Below are 22,983 nucleotides of genomic sequence, written 5' to 3'. Positions count from 1 at the left end.
ATAAAGTGCTCAGAATAGTGCCATGTATATGATCATTGCTTAGTAAAGACATTATCATCTCCTTCATCACCACCATCTCTAGGAAGACACTGGGTCTACCAGCAGGGAGCACTTGTAATTTTGATATTATGATTACACGTTAGACCCTACAAATCACAACCCAAGTCTCCTCTGAAATGCATTTCATATGGTGCCAATTTTGTATTCTCTGTTCTATTCTGGATTTTCAAGGAATAGTCTTCTTGTCCTTTTTTTTTTTTTAAATTTTATTTATTTGACAGAGAGAGACAGCGAGAGCAGGAACACAAGCAGGGGGAGTGGGAGAGGGAAGAAGCAGGCTTCCCGCCGAGCAGGGAGCCCGATGACGGGGCTCAATCCCAGGACCCTGGGATCACGACCTGAGCCGAAGGCAGACGTTTAACGACGGAGCCACCCAGGCGCCCCTGTTCTTGTCCTTCTTTTCTGCACTGTTTCACTATACTCGCTCATTTGTCTACATTACATTTGACAAAGCTGAATTATGAATGTCACTGCATTTAATCTAAGTAACAGCACTATGAGATGGGGACATCATGCTCTCCGTTGTACATGTGATAACATTTCAGATCAGACAGAGTACATGTTTTGCTTAAGATAACCAGCCAATAGGAGGCAGACCCAAGCTTCAAACCCCCTTCTGACTCCAAGTCCAGTGTAGTTTCTATGTGGAGCCTCTTTGTGTGTGTGTGTGTGTGTGTGTGTGTGTGTGTGTGTGTGTGTGTTTGTGTAGAGGAGCAATGACATTTAATTTTCTACCTGGGCTTTTATCAAGAAGTCATTACATTCTAAGTTCTTGGAAGGTAGATATGAGTTCTAAGTCTCTCTCTACAATGGATTTATCTCATCTTCTCCCAGTACTATGGCTTGAACTTACTTACTAGGTTTCTTTCCCGACATCTCATTGAGGGCAGAGGACTAAGGTTATGATAATATGGATGAAGATTTGCCTAGGCTGGAAAAGTTGTGCTCAGGGAGTACAACACAAGGGCCTCCATTCAGCGAGGAGGACACCAGGTACACCTGGGGAAATGGAAAGTGAGTAGAAGCAACATAAAAACAAGGGCTGGTGTGGCAAACCTGACATGATCCTCAGATCGGCCAGGCATTGACTATCTGCAGAAGAATCCTTTTTGAACCCACCTGGTGCTGACTGTGACCCCAAATCCGGGCAAATCTTTGCTCATTCAGCAGACATTCACTCAGTACTAGCTATGTGTCTGGTGCTGTGTTAGTCACTGAAATAACAGGTATGAGAGATCCTGTTGAATGGATGATCCAACTTCCTGGTTCCTGGTGGGGAGGCGGGGGAGGAGGGAGAAGGGAGGGAAGGGTCAGAGGGCCAGATGAAGAGAAAAGCATTCTGAATCAAGGTGAAGCGAGTTACTTGAACTGAACCCACAAATCCTGCATTTCTGAACACGGTAGCATAAGTCTGTGAGCATTAATTAATATAAGGAGATGCATTAGACGGAGTCACTGGCCCACCAGAGCCTCTGAATGATGGGGAGCCCAGCAGTGAGCCCAACACATGGCTGGAAAGTCCTGGACTATATGGGAAAAATAACCCTTTCCTCAAAGGTCTCAATGTGATCTACTGATTCAACCGCATCTTTAGTTCCTCTAATATCTGTATAGGAAGGCGGATGTTCCGTAAGAATAAAGCACTGGATAAGCAAGGAGCTTGGTAAAGATCATTACGACAACAGGCAGGAGCAGGAGAGTTAGCACCCTGCTCCACGAACCCCATCCCTTGTGTAAAATGTGATCTATGTAGAGCGGAATATTACTCAGCCATAAAAAAAGAAGGAAATCTTGCCATTTGCAACAACATGGATGGACCTTGAGGGCATTAGGCTAAGTGAAATAAGTCAGACAGAGAAAGATAAATAATGTATGATCTTCCCTATGTGTAGGATCTAAAAACAAACAAACTACAACCAAACTCATAGAAAAAGAGATCAGATTTGTGGTTACTAGAGGCAGGGGGTGGGAGGAGTAGGTGAAATGGGTGAAGGTGGTCGAAAGGCATACACTTCCAGTTATAAGATCAGTACATCTTTAACATGGACTTAATGGGGATGAAATGTGCAGCGTGGAGACTCAGTTAACAGTCCTAACAGAGTAGATCTGCAAAGTTCTCAGAACAAAAAATAAAATTTCTAACTATGTGTGGTGATGGATGTTGACTAAACTTACTGTGGTGATCATTTCACAATATATACAAGTATTGAATCATTATGCTGTACACCTAAAACTAATAAAATGTTATATGTCTATTAAATCTCAATTGAAAAAACAAAAATTCCATCCCCTGCTCTACTCACTTTTCCTTCCGCTCCTCTTCAACAGATCTGATTTTGAAAAGGAGCTATAGGAAAGAGGAAAAAGGAATTAAATACACCCTTCGGAATTGTTTGCCCCTGATTGTGAAAGCCACTGAGTAAGCTCATTGTTGGTCTAACTCCATGCAAATGAATTGACTGTGAACCTCCTCAACTCAGTTGTTGGTCACTGCGCGTGCCTGCCTCGCACCCTTGACTGTTTGGTTTCAAAATCCAAAGCTGCTCTTTTTGAGTTTGTCACCAAAACCAGACGTTGGCAAATGCCCGCCCTTTTATGGATGCACCAGCCTTGAGCTAGGAAGTCCTCTGGGCCCAGAGGTTTACAGCATGAGCTCTAAGTAGGTTGTACTTACTGTTCCCAGCAAAACATTTTAAAATATCCTCGAAATGCCTTGACAATGGATTTAGATAGTTTTAACTTCCATTTAAGCCGGTAGGCAGGGGCTGGTATGCTGTTTGAAGTTTTGTGCCATTATAAGACACTCGAGAAATATGTGTGGCAAAGTATTCCAGGTATGTTTAAGTTGTCAGTTATTGCTTATTCTGTTGTGCCTTCAAAGAATGTTTTTGTTAAAGAGGTCACAGGGATTTGACTTACTTCTTTGCTGAAGAGAATAGTGGAAAACTACCTTCTCCAGATTTGAAAAGAAATTACTCAACGGGTTTTTTGTTGTTGTTGTTGTTGTTGTTTTTTCCGCCCCGCATTTGGCTTAGAGAAGAGCAGTCACTCCACCAGTGGAAAGGAGGAAAGAGGGAGCTTTAAAAGAGGGGCAGGCCTGGGGCTTCACACTGGGCTGGAAAAAGGCGGGCCGGCCCAGGAGGGACCTGTTAGAGCAAGTTCTCATTTTGGCAGCTAGCTGGAGAAAACAATCAGAGTCATTTGGGTGATCGGGAGAGTTGAGAACAAACCATGACTCCAAGCCATGATATCTTTTGTTTAGGAGACTTCGCCATTCCACAGTGTTTTCACACGCATTCATTAAATCTGAGCTACTCAGCCCTGACTGCTGGGGAGAATGGAGCAGGGAGGTGTGTCTTTTCTTAGGTTACTAACTTGGGGGTAAAATGCAAATCTTCACAAAGACGAGCACTTACAATCAAATTTTAGTGTGGATACTATGTTTGTAATAGGTTAAAAAACGGCCAGAGTCAGTGTGAAAGGTTCTAAATTGTGCCTAGTTTATTAACTTAGATTTTAATTGATGTTGGCTAAACTTTTATTGAGCACTTACTATGTACCAGACATTTGGCTACAAACTTGACATCAGTTATGTCATTTAATCAAGTCACAGTTCTATTAAGTAGTTAGGTATTCTTTTTTAATTGCGACATTGCCAATGAGAAAAAACAAAGCATAAAGAGGTTGCCTGCAAGAAGTCTCACAATTATTAAGTGGAGGAGTCACATTCAGGCAGAAAACTGCTGAGCTCCTGATCTTCAGCCTTCCCCATCCCTCTACTACTGTGTAGGCCCTCCGCCTGGACCATCGCTAGGTGCAGGGTTCGGTTACGGTGTCCAGCTTTAGTTCTAATGGAGTCATGTCTGTGTAACACTGTAGTACCTTCGTGATTATGATTCAGATCTTAGATTAAGGCGTGAGTGGCATATAGAGTATGTGATGGGCAACATGATAGGATTAAAAAAAAAAAGGAAATTGAGCATAAACCAAGAAGGCCAAGAGCTGAGGCTGAGCCTTGCCCTCGGTATCAGTAAGTTTGATGACGTGGGCCAACTTTACCTCTCTGGGCCTTGGTTTCTTCATTGGCAGTGTGACTGAGTTGTACCAGATGAGAGCCTACTCTCATCTGGAGACAGTGCACCCCAAAGTAGGAAAAGTTAGTGGAAACTGCTTCCTAAAGCTATCAGGTGGCGGACAATGAAATGGATGCCAAAGGTTAATGGTCCAGCAACCTGGATTTATTACTTTCAAGTTCACTCATTTTATTTCTACCTAGTGCAGTTAGAAGAATTATACAAGGGCGCCTGGGTGGCTCAGTTGGTTAAGCGACTGCCTTCGGCTCAGGTCATGATCCCGGAGTCCTGGGATCGAGTCCCACATCAGGCTCCCAGCTCAGTGGGGAGCCTGCTTCTCCTCTGACTCTCTCCCCTCTCATGCTGTTTCTCTCTCACTCGCTCTCTAATAAATAAATAAAATCTTTAAAAAAAAGAGTTATACAAAATATGTACAAAAATAAGTTTGAATAGGGCTCAAGAATTTAGAGTGAAAAAGTAAAAGTCTTATTTCTCTGTCCCTCAACCCCAGTCCCACTGCCCAGACATTACTACAGTTAGGTTTTCTCCTTTCAGAAATTGGCTATTCATATATAACTATGCAATATGGCCGTGATATAAATTTGTGAAAGAATCTGCTAGTTTCTTTAAATTATCTTATTTGCAAAAACAATATATGACTATAGGTACCTTACAAAAAAAATCTTCAAACAAAACCTGTTTTTAAAAAAGTACAAGACTTTAGGGGCGCCTGGGTGGCGCAGTGGGTTGAGCACTTGACTCTTGATTTGGGCTCAGCTCCCGTCCTGGGATCCAGCCCTTCCTCAGGCTAGGCATTTGGTGCAGGGTCTGCTTGGGATTCTTTTCCTTGCCCTCTGCCCCTTCCCCCTGCTCATGTGCGCGCGCGTGCGCACACACACACACACACACACACACACACACACTCTCTCTCTCTCTCTCTCTCTCTCTCTCTCAAATAAATAAATAAAATCTTTAAAAAAGCATAAGACTTTAAATTAATGCACGTTGAATTTTATTCCCTTCCACTGAAAAATGAATAAGGCACTGTGCTGGAGAACACATTTGAATTGTGAAAATATAACTGTCAACATTATGGAAGCATCAAAGTATTAAAATAAGCTTCTGTTTTGTCTTAGATCCTTTTAAAAAACTGACAACAAAAGTCATTGAAGACGAATCTTGCTTAAAAGTACTTTCGTATGATAAAAATTTGAGGTCGAGCATATTTCTCCATTTCCCCTCCAAATGAGTTTAGACTGTTAGGAAGTGTTATGTTTTGAAAAACCTCTGAAGAGGGCATCTAGTATCTTTCCTTTTTGTTTGTTTTTCATATAGTTGGTGGGATTTTGTTATATAATTTTGTGACTCTTTTGTTTCCCCAAACGAATTTAAAAATAAACAAGCATAAGGGGAAATTAGCCGCAGTACGCCGTCCTTTCTATTTTTCCTCTGTGTCTTGTTGTATGTCAGTAACTCTTCTTATAAAGCTGTATGGTTTGGGGCCATGTAATTTTGCCTCCACTCTAAATGTGATAGACAAAATGTGTGGTGTTGTGGAGGCTTATTGGTGCCGTAGAGCCGTGGGGGTCCTTTCTTCCTGGGCTCTGCTTGGCACTGTTAATGATTCCATTAATTTTCACATCAGGGGATCATACCTTAGTGAGGGAAGCTGAATTCATATCATGTGTCCAAACAAATGAGAGCCAGGTGAAGATATTTTCAATAGTGTCTGTCTAAGAAAAGGCCTAATGGCCTCTCTGCTGGAGCTGCCCCCAGTAGAGGGCCCAGGTGCAGCCCCGGTGTGCTTCCCAGGCTCTGGCACTAGGAAACTAGGAACACCTGGAGGGCTTCTCCAAACATACACGGGTGGGCCCCACTGCTAGAGTTTTTTTTTTTTTAAAGATTTTTTAATTTATTTTTTGACAGAGAGAGACACAGCGAGAGAGGGAACACAAGCAGGGGGAGTGGGAGAGGGAGAAGCAGGCTTCCCGCGGAGCAGGGAGCCCGATGCGGGGCTCGATCCCAGGACCCTGGGATCATGACCTGAGCCGAAGGCAGACGCTTAACGACTGAGCCACCCAGGCGCCCCCCCACTGCTAGAGTTTTTCTGATGCAGTGGGTCCAGGGTGAGGCCCATGAATGTGCAGGTTCCCAGGTGATGCTGCTGCTATTGGTCCGAGGCACATACGTTGAGAACCACACTGGCTTATTACCTTCAGAAGCCATAGCACAAGAAGAATGGATGACGGGTTGGGCAGAATTCCTATACTGGCTTTGGCTCCTGAGTATACACAGCCCTCTCTGAATTTCAGCTACTGAAGGTAGGGGGAGATATCTCATGCTCCAAATGTGTGGAATACGTATATTCATTTTAGTTGTTCACTGGCGTGATGGACTTTGAAGCAATCAATACAAAATGATGTTCACATGTGCTTTGAATTATGGGTCTTTCTTCTATTATTGCTTTGTTTTTCAGATTTTTTAAAAGACTAGTATGATTAGTTATAGCCTGCCCATTTAACCACTTTCCACATTTCACTTTTAAAAATGAAATAATCCTTCTTGCATTTAACTAATGGAAAGTTGTTCAACTTGCCAAGCAAGGTTCCACTGTTCCTGAAACAAATTTTCCAAAGAACTGGAAACTCTATGCAGCTTTTATACAAGAAGCAGAATAGAAATGCTCAAATTTATATTACTTTGATACATATTTTCCACCATTTGATATTTAAGTAACATCCATCACATTGTATCTGAAGACATTCACTTGACTCTCTAAGAGGAGCAGTTGCATTCATGATTTCTTTTTCATCATGCTTTTAACCCTTCCAGTATTATTTAAATTTATTTTGTGTACAACTGGCTAAAATCATTGATATCATCAGCTGACATCAATGAGTGATCATCACATATAAATGATTGCTAAGAGATTTATGGGTCTGATCCCATGTAATTATCACAACAACCCCATGAGGAAGAGAGTTACCGTGTTCTCTGTTTTATGATGCTTAAACTGAGATGAAGGATTAAGTAACTTGCCCAAGATCCAAGTGGGTAGTAAGGGGCAGGACAGGAACTCAGAGCAGGGTAATTCCAAAGCATAGGTGTTTTCCCACTATGCTATCACCCTTATTAAAACTCACTTTTTGAAGAGCTTTCTATACTTGGCATCATTAAATATTGGTTTTGCCTGCAAGAGCATTCGGTCTAAAATAGTCAGCCCTATGGAGCAGATAGTGAAGGCATCATAGCTGATCAAGCACTGAAAAAAAAATTGAATAGTAATATGCAAATATTTACTCTGCACAGAAGAGAAATTTTATGAAGGAAAGTCATGTTTATGTGTGTTAGGGCGAAGGGTATGGCATTTACCCTTCCCTTAAATTAGGGTGGATCTCAGGGAAAAATATTTCAGGACCTCCTTAATGTTGAAGCCTGAGGTCTTGGTAAAAAATAGGTTGAAAGGGCTCATTGGTTATGGGATTTATTCTCGCAGAAGAGTTTGTTTGGGAGTGAGTAAATTTTTCAGAGAGAATCGGTTCCAGCACTGCCCAGTAGAACTATCTGTGATGATGGAGATGTCCAGCAGGGTCCCCTCCAGCCACATGTGGCCCTTCAGCACTTGAAATGTGACTAGTGCAGCTGAGGAACTGAATTTTTGGTTTATTAAATTTTAGTTCATTGTAGTGTAAATAGCTATGTGTGGCTAGTGACTATCATTATTGGACAGCATAGGAACAGTAGAAGGCAATAGAAAATTTAAGTAGTGGGCGGCAGAGATGGAGGCTGACATGTGTGGACTTGAACTTGGGTGTAGAAAGAAGTCCTTGTCAGCCCTCTGGAAGGACACTTGTACAGCAGTATGAGGAGGCTAAGAGACAAGTGGAGGCGTAGGATTTCAGACATGAGATGAGCAGGTCAGACACAAGACTCTAAACACAGGGAGGAAGGAGAAAGGGGCAAAGTGAGGTGTCTGTGGTAGGGGACATGGCAGGGTTTGGCACCTGACTGATCGTGGGTGGCAGATACAGTGGAGGTTGGAGGTTGGTAGCTGCTTCAAGGTTTCCAGCCTGGTGATAGGAAAACAGCTTCTTTTTGCAATGTGGAATTTGTGTTGGCATAGGAACATGGAGCTTGAGATGCCTTATAGACAGTGTGTATCATGAGGCTGTATCAGAGAAGCAGGTGTAGGTGGATAAATAGATTTAACATTTGCATAGAGATAATATGTAATCCATGCACGCAGATAATATTCACAATTATGTGTTTTAAAAATAGTGGGAAAGTCAGTGTGAATGAGTCAGGAGAGCACAGCAAAGTGTGGTCAGAAATAAAGTTGGAGAGGTAGCCTTGTAGGTCACAGGGCTACCAGGGGCTATCCGGGCCTTATATAACTTTGGACTGTCTTCTAAGTATGATGGGAGGCCTTTGGAAAGCTTGAGATGGAAGATGAGTTTTATTGGACTTTGTAAATGACCGCTCTGAATGGGGTCCAGAGAACAGACTTTAGTAACAGAGTAGGTGTTGAAGCTGGGAGCTCAGTTAGGTTACTACAGTATTCCAGGTGAGGGATCCTGATGGCTTAACCAGCATAGTCGCGGTGGATATGGAGACAAGTGGTTGGATTCCAGGGATAAATTTTCAAAGCGAGTCAGAATTTTTTGTTGGATAAGATGTTTGGTGAGAGAGAGAGAATGAGAGAGAGAGAGGAGTCAGGGGTGAGTCTCAGATTTTGCCCTAAGCAGTTGAGTGTGTTCTTTGTTGCGATGGGGAACTCTGAAGAAGTACCAGGTTTATAACCAAAATCAAGAATTCCATTTTGGACGTACTAAGCTAGAGAGCCTATTAGACGTCCTAGTGGGGCTGTCAAGGAGGCAGTTGAACATGTGATCTTGCAGCTGGCTCCTTATTTGATGAATTCTGATTTGTTAAGGTCTTTGGGGAAGGAAGGAGCCAGAAGAGAAAGAGAAGCTGAGGAACAAGAGTATTCAAGGGTGGGACAAAGATTTTAGGGACAGGGAAGTTACAGGGTCCTGTTTGGGAATGAAGGTGCTGACCCAGGGAAGGAACATGCCGTTGTGGTTATGGTGTTGTTGAAACAGACCAGGTGTGTTTTGAAGAGACTGGTGTAGTGTGGTGGCAACAGCTGGGAGAAGGCCCACACTGGGAGGCTTTGGTATGTTCTCGAAGAAGGGAGAAGGTAGGGAATGCAAGAGTCAATGATGGACTTAGGAGGGTTCCAACAGAGCACCTGGGGAGAAGCCAAGCTATAGCATGACTTTGTCATGGTGTAAGTCAGTTGTTGCCTGCTCCTTGTGCACGAAGGCATTTTAGGCTATTTAATCAAATTTTTATGCCTCGGGGTTTTGAATAACAGAGTGGAAGTGTTGACTTAAATTGTTTTTTCAAGCAAGCATAAATGTCAGAATTTAGGAGAATTGTGTGCTGAAAAAAGAGTAGTTTATTTTAGAAGAGGGCATTTTTTCTAGTTTCTCTCATTTGCCTATAAGTATTTGTCACACGTAATCATCTTGCCTGCTTTTTATAAATGTAGGATTTCCATTTACATGGAAATGCGTACATCATATTTTTCCCATTAAAATGGCCAAGTGTTGAAATATTCGGTATTCTAGTTTATTCTTGTCTCTCGTCTATTTAGGCTTTTTAACTGTGAGAATGTTTGCCATTTAAAAAAGCAAGATTTTCTGTTATAGTTACGGACTTGTAATGTACTAATAGGGCAGTGGAAGGGGTTATTGAGAACTCTTACTTAGGCAATGGTTATTCCAGAGAGAAGTGTCTTGTCTCTCCACTTACCCCTTACCTCCTCCTCCACTGATTCTCACCTGACAAAGTCGACAGAAGAGAAGCGAATGCAATTAAATTAAGTCATTCAAGACTCCCAACTTTTATCAGATCAAGACTTGGAATAGAGGGTTTACATATTGTTTGTAGATACATCTTTACACTACATACTGATTCACCAGTACATCCTGTTTCTGAACCTGCGTAAGTAATTAATAGTTGCTAGAGAGAGAAAATTAGAATTCCTTCATGCGTCCTGTTTCTAGGCGGGGATCCCCATGTTATTGGCTCATGCTTTTTCCCTCCGTGCGTTTGTTGGCATGGTCCCCTTGTCAGAGGTCTGGGGCACTAATTGGCAGTGGCTCAGTCTTGTCCCCCTTTGTCTCGTTATAGTAGCTCCTGCGACTGGAGTATACTTATGTCTTGTGGGTTGGCGGTAGGGAAGAGGACTTCCTTCTGACACTCGTGCTCGAGCAGCTGTTTCTCTTTCTCCAAAAACACCAGTTTCCCCAGCCCTCAGCTGGTTCCTCCCTGCTAGAAGCCCAAAATCTGCCAAAGTCACCGCTAGACCACGTTCGCCCTGTGACAGTGCAAGTGACTCCAGTGTCTTTTCCTCCCCCCCTTCCCAAGATTTCCAAACATAAGCTTCTATCCTCTTTGTCAAGAGCTTATTTTGTCATCTTGTTTCCCTTCCCTATAAATAATCCATTTTTCCCCCACCACACTCCCAGGGACAGAGGCGTGCCCCATATCATATGCTTGCCCTGAGCATTCTTTCAGTGTTTTTTACTTGCTTGACCTTTTGGTTCTTTTCTTTCATCTCTCTTAGGATCTCCCAACTGAGGTCATGGAAGGTCAGAGTTAAAAAACGAGATTGACGGACTGCTTGTCTGCAGAAAACCGAGCGCCACACTTTGTGGATATGCACGGAAATCTTGCCTCGTCTGCAGTGCCCCTCGCCACACATTTGCTTCACTCTTTTTGTTTCATGGTCTAGAGGCCCGGGTGAAAGGAAGGAACTATAAATAAGAATAACCCTGAGAGTGATAGGATGAGCTCAGATGATCCTTAACTTTTTGGCCTTTCTGTTGGTTTAGAATTCCTCAAGGCCTATTATAGTGACTTATTTCACTTGACTGGGAATACCAGGGGTTTGGAGCTCCTTAAGTCACTTCCAGAAAGGACTCGTGGTGAGGGTGTCTGTCCACTTGCTGCCTTGTTTAAATACCTTTTATTCTGGTGCTCAAAGTGAAGAGGGGATGAAGTGGGCACTAACTGAATGATAATTTACAGACACACTTCATGGCCCTTAAGGAGTTCAACATTATGGGAGTCATAAGGTAAAATGACTGAGTTCTCTACTTCTCTTTTGTTGGGCAAGCTCACTTGTCACTTGACAGATCTTCTTCATGGGAAGCAAGCTTGTGCTGTCTAAGGTTGAGGGAGTGCCTTGCCCCTCGTGGCTGGTGTGTTGGAATCGAAACATATTAAAGAGTTAATTCTCTTAAAAAAAAAAAAAAAAAGAACTTCTTAGTCAATAGGCACTACCCACAAAGCGATTATGAAAACAGTCTCTTCGGAATGATGACCATGATATATGTTGTCCACGCAGATATCTTATCTGAGATTTCCATGGTATCAATATTGACACAGTCTCCTTTCATAAGGAGTACTCTGTGGATGTGCCTGCAGGTGTACGTATATATTCTAAAGCAGCAATAGAGTCATCATAGAGTAATCCAGCTTAATCTTTATGTGACCCCTGAAGGCATCCCAGTGTAGAAGGGCCGTTGATAGTTCCTCATAAACAGAGCCTCAGGCTTTATTTTTATTTTATTTTTTAAAAGATTTTATTTATTTATTTGACAGAGAGAGAGAGCGCAAGCAGGGGGAGCGGAGGCAGAGGGAGAGGGAGAAGCAGGCTCCCTGCTGAGCAAGGAGCAGGATGCGGGACTCGATCCCAGGACCCCGGGATCATGACCTGAGCCAAAGGCAGGCGCTTAACCGACTGAGCCGCCAGGCGCCCCGAGTCCCAGGCTGTTACATAGACATCCGGGGAAATGCAGGTGCTGCAGCAGCCCTTGCCTGCCCGCTAGAGTAATCCTAGTCGCCATCAGGTCATGATTCCTTATGGCTCATTCATCTCTCTCTTTGCTTCCCTTCCCCTTGTGAGGGCTTAGAAGATAAATTACACTCCAGAGTTAGAGTTTATCCACAAGGTCACACCACAAGTCGTAGAAGGAAAACCAGAAATTTGCACTTCCACCCTTTATCTTAATTCCTGGCCGTGCAAAACCTCTTAGGATCTCTATCCACCTCCTATGATGGTCGGGAATTCCTGGGTCAGCCGGCTGGAGAGAACTGTGATGGTTATACCTCCCTCTGCATGTTTCCTGGCCATATAGCAGAAATCATAAAAGAATGAAATGGTCAGATCCCTAACCTTTCCATTTCTTTGCTTTATAAATGAATAACAGTGATCTAAAAGTGAAAGAATGTAGCTAACCAGTGTCATTTGGGATCTTCTAAAGTAGTACGGAAACTCTGCATTCTTCAGACCAACTTGTGGCAGGCCAGCACATTCCTCTTCCGATGAGGTGGAGGAGTACTGGTGGTGGGGCTGGGATTTGTAGGGCTGGGGCGGGGAGCTGCTGTTTAAAAATACATTTAATTATATTCCTTCTCTGCAGTAATATTGATACCATTTTTAGCCCATTACAAATACTGTGATTTTCATTTAAATCACGTCCATTATCTTATTGACCTAGTTTTTATTTTGTAATCAAAATGTTCTATTTCTGGATAGCTTAGCCCAGAATCTTTTTTTTTTTTTTTTTTTAGGTTAGGGACCTTTTGTGGAGTTTTGTTTTGTTTTTTTCTTCTTTTCTCTGTCATATCTGCGGACAAATGGGTTGCCTCTGTGTTCTCTGTATTACGGAGATGGTATTATAGTGTTCTCTAGAAGAGTGAGGCTTTTCTCTATTTATTTGGTGGTATGCCATGGGACCTCACATTCTGGTGACATTTTCGGTGGGTGGGTGGTGGAAGGGCTAGGAAATTCTATTTCTATCCAAAATGAGAGGTAGAGGTCTGATTCTTTCTTTCCCTTCTTTCTTTGCTCTTCTTCACTTTTCCTGTTTTCAGCTTTCTCTATTCAAAGGATCGCACTTATTTTAAGCCCTGCCTTTTCTCTGATTTTTCCCTTCCTCTTTTCTTTCTTTTTAAAAGAGATTTTATTTATTTATTTGACAGAGAGAGAGAGCACAAGCAGGGGGAGCGGAAGGCAGAGGGAGAAGCAGACTCCCCTCTGAGCAAGGAGCCTGACCTGGGGCTCGATCCCAGGACCCGGGGATCATGACCTGAGCCACCCAGGCGCACCCCCCTTCCTCTTTTCTTCCTGCTCTTTTCTTTACCTTCTCTTTCCTGCTCTTAGCAATGTAGGCCCACTTCGTTTCTTTGCTCTGGCTGGAAGCTCACTCTGGGGAGACCCCCCCCCAGAGATGCCCCTGGAAACGCTCCATGTTTCCTTTCCATATTATTTCTCAGTATCCTTCTTGATACATGAAGGTACCTTGCTCTTTCCTCCAGACAGTGAATAGAACCAGAGAATGTGAGGATCAAGAGTGACCAGACATCTTCTTTGGCAAGTGAGGAAGGAGAAGGGCAGAGAATGATTTATCCTAAGATTCAAGGGCAACTTAATGGCAGAGCCGAGTTGATGACCCCATCTCCTTTAGCCAGAAAGTCATATAGACGTGGTGTCTGCTTCTTTTAGCACTCATTCCTCTTAATCACCATCAGCCTTCTCAAATATTTTTCTGTGTAAATGTGTTTTCGGGGAACTGAGTCTTTTGTGTGTCTCTTTCTTGTAAAAGAAGACACAAAGGGTGGAGTGCCGTAACAGGAGTCCCTCGCTGGGTTGTTAAGGATTTTCTCAGGAATGGTATTTGCTCCAGGTCATTTCTGTTGATGTATTCATTCCTAAGAACTGGTAGATGACTATGACATATAATATTCGAGCTTGAACTCCTTCCTGCCTCACTGGAGTCTCTCTGTTAATCAGGAAACCACATTTAAAGCTGTGTCCTGAACTCTGCACAGCATGTCAGCTTGGCCAGGAAGGATAGGGAATTCCTACTGGTAGCAGCCAGTGGGGACCAAGGGAGTAACTAGAGGTCAGATAGGAGCTTAGCAAGGAAGACACTGACAGTGCAGGGTACTTTTCAGCCACTGGGATTGTCTCTTTGTTTTCTGAACTCCCCCCGTGGTTGAGGTCGGACAAAATCCAGGCTATCAGCCCCCTGAGCCAGTGATCCTACGCTTTGGAATTTTATGATCTAACAATTTTTTTTTTTTAACTGAGGAGGCTTAACATAGGGTTGTTAGCTTTTATCTTGAAAAGTAAGGATGTTAAAAACAACAAGAGCAAAATTGTCATATAATGTTACAATCCTTTCATAAAAGATATTTTCACACCAGAAATAGGAAGAATATAATCTCAGAATAAAAGACAGTCCTCGGGTGCCTGGGTGGCTCAGTTGGTTAAGCGTCTGCCTTCAGCTCAGGTCTTGATCTCAGGGTCCTGGGATCGAGCCCCAAGTCAGGCTCCCTGCTCAGCGGGGAGTCTGCTTCTCCCTCTGCCCCTCCCCCTGCTCACGCACACACACACACACACACACACACACACACACACACATGCGCGCGCTCTCTCTCTCAGATAAATAAATAAAATCTTAAAAAAAAAAAAGGACAGTCCTCTATACCACACACATGTAGCTTCGGGAGAAACCCTATTGTGTTGTACTGTATTGTATTGTATTGTATTGATCTTACTTAGCCACAGGCCAGCATGAATTTTGTCCCAGAAGCAGTGTAGGTCTGTGATACATGGGAACCACAGCCTCGCTCTGGGGCTGGGAAGCCCCGGCTGTCTCTCCAGGAGAACACAGAGGATGCATGAAGGACACAGCACACAGAGCAGCCCATCAGTGTCCAGCACATATATGGTAGTGCTCAGTAAATGACGTTTGTTTTTATTCTCTCTTAGAGAAGTAAATTACACTAGAGACTATTTCAGTTTGGGCTTCAAGGGACACTGCTCTTGTTGGGCTAATTTTCATTGTAGATTAGGGTCTGATCTTCAGCTGTATAGATCTTTAGAGTGATTTCATCAGTTACCTCCTGGATGGTCAGAAAGACTTGCTTTCCCAAGTTCGCAGGAGGCTAACCCATCCATAAAAATGCAGCTCACTGTTCTGCAAATAGAAGAGAGGCTTTTTCAGGGACCACATCAATTGATTGGTCTGCCCAAATCCCATGTCCTCCCCACCGTGGGGGAGAGATGGGATGGATGCTGGGGTGGCAATCACCGTGTTCGCTTTCCTTGGAAACACAGAATCAAAGCAGTAGGAATTTATTCACTGAGTGTATTCCAGCAAATGTAAGGTAGAACCCATTTTATTTCACTGGCGCTCTTTTCTCCCTTTCCTTTGGACATTCCTCTTCATTGAAAGACAGTGAAGTATAAGGGTTAAGAGAAGAGGCTCTGGAGCCAAAAGAGCCAGGTGTGAATCCAGGCATTGCTTCCTACTGGGTGTGTGATATCAGACAATTTATTTGACCTCTTTGTGCCTTTTCTTTTTAAGATTTATTTGTTTATTTGAGAGAGAGAGCATGTGCGCATGTGAGGCCCCCCCCCGCCCCCTGCCCGGGAGGGGGTAGAAGCAGAGGGAGAGAGAGAGAGAGAGGAAGAATCCTTGAGCAGACTCTCCACTGAGCATGACCTGATACAGGCTCCATTCCAAGACCCCAAGATCGTGACCTGAGCCAAAATCAAGAGCTAGCCCAAGCGCCCTGACCTCTTTGTGCTTTAATGTTGTCTTCTGTAAAATGGAGAAATATAATACAATTTGCCACATAGATTTGTTTTGATAAGGAGTTGAGACATGTAAAGTGCTTAAAGTGTTTGGTGTATAATCTGAATGATCAACAAATATTTATTATTTATATTATTGAGGAAGCTGGTTTTGTGGTGGACATGGAAAATGAATAAAAATCAGATGGGCAGGATTATAGATGTTAAAGGGTTAGATTCGTATCCTTAACTTCCCTTCCTATAGAATTCAGCTCTCCAATAATCTTTGGTTTCTGTTTTTACCCTTCATTGTTTCAATAGATTTTCATATCACATCACTCTGTCAAGACTGCTTTTCACTGATCGCATCTTTGGTTGACTATTCTCTGTTGACATATTGAGAGATACTTTGAAGCTGTCCAAGGCTCTTCTCCCCAAGGTGGTCCTTTGGAGAAACTTCTGTTCTTGGTATGGTGGACCCCTCCCAGCATGTCTTCTGTAGGTCACCCCTTCCTGGCTTTTCCCCCTTGAGCTTGGACTTGCCTTAGTTGGCAGTATTGGGAGAAGCCCCCTAACTCGTGATAAGTCAAGCACGAACCTATCTGCTGAGAGACTAAGAGATGCTGAGACATTTGCACAGATATCCTCTAGAATAAGTAGCAAGAATTATAGTAAAGCTGATTCTGGGATTAGCTTTATATGCGCTTTCTTCTATTTTGCCAAGCCCACAGGGCAAAGTGACAGATAACGTGATTTTTTTTGCCATTTCTCCATCCCCTGAAGAAACCTAACATCTGTTTTCCAGTGGAAGTCAATGACAGATGAACGAGTATTTCGGGTGCCTTTTATAGGATCGCATGCATTCCATCTACTCCATACCTGTGTCTAACGCCTGTAGTATGAGCATTTTTCAATTTCCTCACTAAACTTACAGTGACATATATCAGCCATTAAAATGCTTTATTATAACATATTCCAGGTACCTTGGCCACTGAAACAAATTAGTCCACCCACCGCCTATCTGCGGTATAATGAGAAACTGAAACTGATAATTATCTAAAACCTTCCTTCGGTAAGTCACACGATCATGATGTTCTTGTAGGAAGACTTCTCCTCACTGCGCTGCTGCATTCCCCCCTCTGTAGGTGCAGCTTTCCTCCCGGACTCCTTTGTCACTTTCCAAGGCGGCCAGAATGAACTGTGTGATGGGGCTGCCAGTCTTGCTTGCTCACTGCCGGTCAAGGGGTCAGAGAGATGCCAGGTTTTTGGAGGGGAAGAGGAAAGGTCAGCTGGAAGCACGATTTCTAGCTTGGTAGTCAAGGATTTTTGGCCGAGAGTGTTGCAACTTTGCTGTCAAAGTTGTGCTGGGTTCTCTGCTAAGGCACGGGCGCTGTCCGTCCTCTACTGTGGGACAGTCACATCAGATGAACACCAGCTCTTCCCTAAGGGCCAGCTGCACTGGGAGGACAGTCAGCCTTGCAGAGTAAGTGACAGTTTCAGGAAACTTCATATGAGGACGGTTGAAATTAGCCAGTGAAGAGCCAGGCTCCTTTCCACCTATCTCTTGGAGGTGAGAATGTCCTCTTTGGGTTCTACTTGGCAGTTCTGTAGATCTGGCTAGGATAAAGATTGCACGGTGGGGAGATCCCAGCCATCCCAGGAGCTGAGGCTCCGCAGAGTGAAGACTCCTTTTACAGTGCACTTCAGTGTTAGGTTCAGGACCTTGAGGTCAAGAGTACTCTTTAACTGAATCACGTGACATACATGTAAGAGGAGCTTAAAGGGAAGGTGTAATTATTTAGCTCTCCAATTAATTATAAATGTTACCCGGGGATCACAGATCTCCTGGACCTCCCCATAGGAAGCTCAGTGACCCCCTCACATTCCAGATCTGGGCTGTATTCCCCTGCAAGGTCTCAGCCAGCCAGAGTCTCAGCCTCCTTCTCTGGGCAAATGATTGCTCTTCATCCACCATCTCTAGGTGGCCCCCATCCCTACATGCCCGAAAGCTTGTTTGACATCCTGCCCTGGGTGGGTAGCCATCTGGCCCTACGACAGTCAGACCCCATGCCCCCCCTCCAACAAGAGTCTCTTCGTCATCCCGCCATCGCCTGCGGCCAGACCTCTCTGCACCATTTGTGATCTTTCCACTGTGGTATCCACTTGGCCTCCAAGTAAGATTCATTCCATCTTGCCAGCATTCCCCCCAAGCTGCTCTACCGTCTTCCCCTTGTAATGTCCTTACTTCTCACCCTTGGTTTCCGCTCTCACATCTTCTAAGATTACATTCATTAGAAGAAAAGTCACACTGAGGAATTAGGCACACCCTCTGGCCGGCTATGTTTTACATGCTGTGCAGGAGGCAGAGAATGAGCAGAATTGGGCCAGGCTGGTGCTTAGAGGAGGATGACACTGGGCAAGTCCCTTGGCTTCTTGGAGGTCCGTTTATGCACCTGTAAATTGTGGCTGCCTCATTCATAGGCTGCTTGTGAGGGCTTGATATCAGAATCAGGCAAGGAAATAAATGAAACTGGGCAACCAAGCATCCAATTTATCTCTGGCTCTCTGTATTATAAAGAGGAGATATTTAGGATTGCAGTTCCACATTGCTATGGCTGTTTTGGGGTCCCTTACATGGCGAGGAACATGGAGGATGCTAACATTTTGTTCAGCACGCTGGAGTCACCCAGCTGTCTCAGGCTGTGCCCAGCTGCTCGAGGGCTGAGGGGATCAGTATCGCCACAGGCCTGTGAGGCATTCGAGATGCATCATGGTCAGGAAGTCAGTCTCAAGTTCCTGAGAGACCTGCCATCTTCCCTGGTGGTATCCATTCTTATCAGGGCTATTAACAAAATTTTTTGTTAGGGGGATTTTTTGGTGGTGGCATTTGGTGCTTTTATGGCCCTTACTTTATGTGGATCATGAATAATCAACTGATAAATCCCTATCCCTGTTCTCATTCTTCAGCAGACATTTCCTGGGGATGCTCTACTTGGCGCTTTAGGGAAGGAAAGATGGATGGGAGCTAGTGGTCATGAGTAGAACATAGCACCTGAAAACAAACAAACCGTCACGGAGTCCAACTCCGTCAGAGTGCTGGCTGACTCTGGACTCTGAAAATTTCCTTTGGAAACTACCCGTGCTGCGTCACTACCTGGGACTTTGCCTTGAGACAACCGTAGCTCCTTGTATAACAACACACTGGGACAGAGTTTAGGTGGCCTGGTGTCATCACCTGGGGGGAAGGGGTGTGCTTGGAGCCAGGAAAGGGAAATAGAGAAATGAGCCAGGCCCACTCTAGAGTCCCTTGTCAGTCTCCCTCCCTGGTCCCAGGATCTTGGCCTGTCTGATTTCCCGGGCTTCCCTGTATCTAAACTCTTCTTTGGATGGTGCCATACTGTTCTCAAATCACCTGCCTTCCTTTTATCCGTGTAGGAACATGGGATGTAGATATTATTTTTATTTTCTTCATAATTCATGGAGGGAACCAAGAGTCCTCCGAGAAACTGGATAACTTGTTCTGGAAAGTGATAGGCTGGGGACATAAGCCCAGGCAGTTGTCATACTGTCATCCACTTCTCTCTCAGGACATTTGCCCCGGTACAAGTTTTTCCACAGGTGTCTTCTGTTTGCAAAGAACAGGAGAAAGCTCCTTCTGTGGCTGAGGAGTGTTCCTAGAGAGTTTGTGGGAGTGGGAGCCCAGGAGCCTGTAAGTGCCCAGGAGGACAGCAGCTCAGCAACGTGAGGGGACACCTTGATCTGCCGATGATGGAGAACATGCCTGTCACCGCGATTGTCAAGCAAGGTTGTCATAGTGAGACCACACAAGAGTAGCATTTGGCAGTGCTTCATAGATAGAGAAGCGTGATTCTCTTTTGGTCTATATGCATTTTTATACCCAGGACAAGGGTCTACGTATACTTGCCTTAACTTATGAGATTAAAATAATATAGAATAAACATTTTACCTACCTATACTTCAGACACATAAAATAGAGTCTATAGATTGCTTTGTTGTCATTTTATTCCTGAATAGTTCAAAGTCCTGTCCCTGGTGTGTCTAGCATGTTCTAAGTCTGTAATTGGTTCGTCAGGTGGTTGGGACAGAGCGCTGATTAGCAGATAAAAGCAGACCACTGAGGTAGACCCGTGGGGAATCTAGCCCAGAGTTTCCTATTCTGTGAAGATAGCTTCCATTCCAGTCAAGACCAACGTTTGGATCTTCTGTCTATTCATTAACTTCAGTCCTTTGTGACTCTATGACTGTGGGTCATGGGTTTGTTCCTTGTGCATGCACGTTAGCTGCATACTATTCCATGGCCACGGGTCGCTCCCAAAGACTCCACCAGCTGTTTCCACATGTCTGCTATTGGATGGGAAAAGGTTGGTGGGAGAGTGAGTAGGATGCATGCAAATCTGTGCCCACTAGTGGAAAAATATATTCAGATGGTGTGAGGCATCTCTGTCTGAGATGTCTTCAGACTCTGAGGACAATCCCTTACATTGACAGCTGTGTCCTAGGTGCCGAATAAAATTTTTCCCCTCAGCAGAATTACCAGGGGTGCAGGCTACAAGAGTAAATGATTGAATGCAGTGCTTTATTCACTATCCGGGAAGAGTAGTAGGCATTGAGATAAGCAGCTGCCATTCTTACAAAGAAAAGCTGAGAGCAAGAGGTTGGGTGCCTGAGCAGGGCGTCAGATAGGAGCAGCCCTCAGGCGCAGCGACATTCGGGGGCTTTCGCCGTAGCCACACATGGCAGTTCTCTCCCTGGGGTTCTTGAAGCATGCCCGTGACCAGTGTTTTCATCACTAAGATCTAGATAGAAAAACCAAGCATAGTAAAGTTAGGTGATCTATTCAGCCCAGAAAGATCATGGCAAATTGAAATAACACCTGTGGGTACTTTGCTCCACTGAGTTAGAGACTTGACAGGTGGCAGTGGAGGGGTGGAGATCCATAGTAGCTGAGATTCAGGCTTTGCTCATTCTCGTTTCTCACAAAAGGCTGTGTGATTATTGAACATCTTGACGGAGACCCCTACTAGATGGGATGCTTATTGACAGCCTACGTCCTGACCAGGGAGGGTCCTTGAAGCCACTCTTCAGTTCCCTCTGCCCGGGCTGTGGAGCTGCTGACGGCCTTGTGGGTCCCCACACCCTACGCCACCCCTGAGAGGTCCTGACACCAAAGGGAATGCCCTGGGAAGGGCTGCCAGAATTTCCTGTACTGCTGGGGCAGTAATCCAAAGGTCACAGACTCTGCAAAGGCACTGCCTTTGTTGCTCAGTGGAAGGCCCAGAACACAGGGGTCTGAGGTAATTGATCACACTGGGGAGACTATTCCATTGAAGTTGGACATAGCAGGATGAAGAAGTGACTGAAACTGATTGAGAATGGGCTTAACTGAAGAGCTAAGCTGCCTCAAATCTTTCGTGGAAGTAGGCAGGATGTAAATCATAAGTCATAAATAAATAAAATGCAGGAGCTAAATAAAGGCCCTTTAAATCTACCATCCCACACAGCTCCAAGTGTTGCAAAGTGGCAACGAAGTAGAATTGGCCCATGTGGATGATTTGGGTGGGCGCTCCTTGACACTGAGGCGGGATTCAGCTTCGGATACCTCTCATCCACGATACATTTATCCAAACCCTGGATAGCAGCCGGGAGGAGTAAAATGATGGACTTTGGTCCAAAGTAATGAACCAAGGCAACTAAGCTGATTTCTCGATCCAGCTGGAATTTTAGGGATTAATATATAACATATATTCTGCCTTTTTGGTTTTTCTCTGGCCAAAAACATGACTACTTTTCTTTCTGTTCTGTTTACAGCAGTGTTACTGCATCTTATGAGGAAGTTTATCCAGTAGTATGTAAGATAAGAATCGAGCAGACAAAATTACCCTTCAAAGCCTTAGAAAGGCCTCAGGTTAGAGACCGACCTACAGTTTCTCCCTAGGGCCAACCTGGTCAGTTTCTTTCCTCTCCGGCATGAGAATAGCTCGTTAGCTGTTTCTTTGGTTGAGTCTCACCTGAGATTCAGAGAAGCTCCCTGGGTCCACTCCCAGCCAGGCCGTGCCCTGGTCCCCCAGCTCGCGGGCCAGATGTCTCTGCGCCCGGCAGGTGGCCGGGGGGGGGGGGGGCGGGCGAGGCAGCTACTCTGTTGTGGCCTCTCCTACTTCCCTGATCGGGGCAATCGGAAGCCAACTGAGACTTGTTTGTTCACAAACCTGTTTACACCAGGTGTACTTTTTCCATTTAAGACGTAACTAAATGTTATGTAAACACATGATACATGAGTGTGAAAAGGAGAGGTGTTTCTGTGAAGCTACACCATTGTCTTGGAAAGACTTGTCCGGGATGAACAAAAATTGTGGGCAAATTAAGTATAAACAAGATAACTTTAAAAGATTGTGGGGAACGTCATAAAAATCTAGGCAGATTCTGCAGTTCAGATTGCTTTTCAGCTGTCTTTGGATTTTTTATCTTCTTTAAGGAAACTGGAACCTGAAAATCATAGCAGATTTCTGGTTTATTCAGGAAACTGGGACTTCCAGAGAGTGGAAGACAAGGCATTGCACCTGTACCAAATTTGTGAATGAGTGTACACTCATATATTTAAATATCTGTGAATATAATGCTCGTTTTGGCAGCACATATACTAAAGCTGGAAGGATAGAGAGATTAGCATGGCCCCTGCACAAGGATGACACATAAATATCTGTGAATATATATAATAAGTATCAGTGAATCTATCATCTATCTATGTATCTATCTATATCTGTCTATCTATCTATAAGGAGAGTATCATTTTTATGATTCCATGCTTTGACCAGTTTTTCTAGACTGAGTGTCAAAGTGTCAACCAGTCATGGTCTCTTTTGCAGCTGTGGCATGTTGTGTAAAATACACATGCCCACTGAGTCTGCCAAGGTGCTTATACTATGCAGGTTACAAGGGAACTGAGCCAGGTTGGGGAGGGAGCAGACAGACACACACCTCCTTCCTCATGCTCATCAAGGACCCATGCAGCTGGGGGGCACCGTGGGCAGACCTGTCTACGTGAGCTCTCCGACTGCACTCACTCTCTCTCTCCCACCTGCTCTCTCCTCTCTCCCTCTTTCTCCTCTCTCCCTAACCAATGTAGTTTAGTTCAGAGAACTCTGAAATAAATAAGGGAGGGAGCATTTGGAG

General features: G+C 44.3%; 1 protein-coding gene and 1 non-coding gene across 3 annotated transcripts in view; both read left to right on the top strand.

The window, feature by feature from the left end:
* SAMD4A (sterile alpha motif domain containing 4A) overlaps positions 1–22,983 on the top strand; it is a 206,452-nt gene that overhangs the window by 63,094 nt on the left and 120,375 nt on the right. The gene's annotated exons all lie outside the window — the stretch shown is intronic.
* Positions 22,427–22,530, top strand: LOC113910642. The gene has a single exon (XR_003516150.1). It is a non-coding gene; the product is annotated as a U6 spliceosomal RNA (small nuclear RNA).

This window comes from Zalophus californianus, chromosome 6 (assembly GCF_009762305.2).
Source record: "Zalophus californianus isolate mZalCal1 chromosome 6, mZalCal1.pri.v2, whole genome shotgun sequence".
In the NCBI taxonomy this organism is placed as follows: Eukaryota; Metazoa; Chordata; class Mammalia; order Carnivora; family Otariidae; genus Zalophus; species Zalophus californianus.
This window is presented reverse-complemented; position numbering and strand designations above follow the sequence as displayed.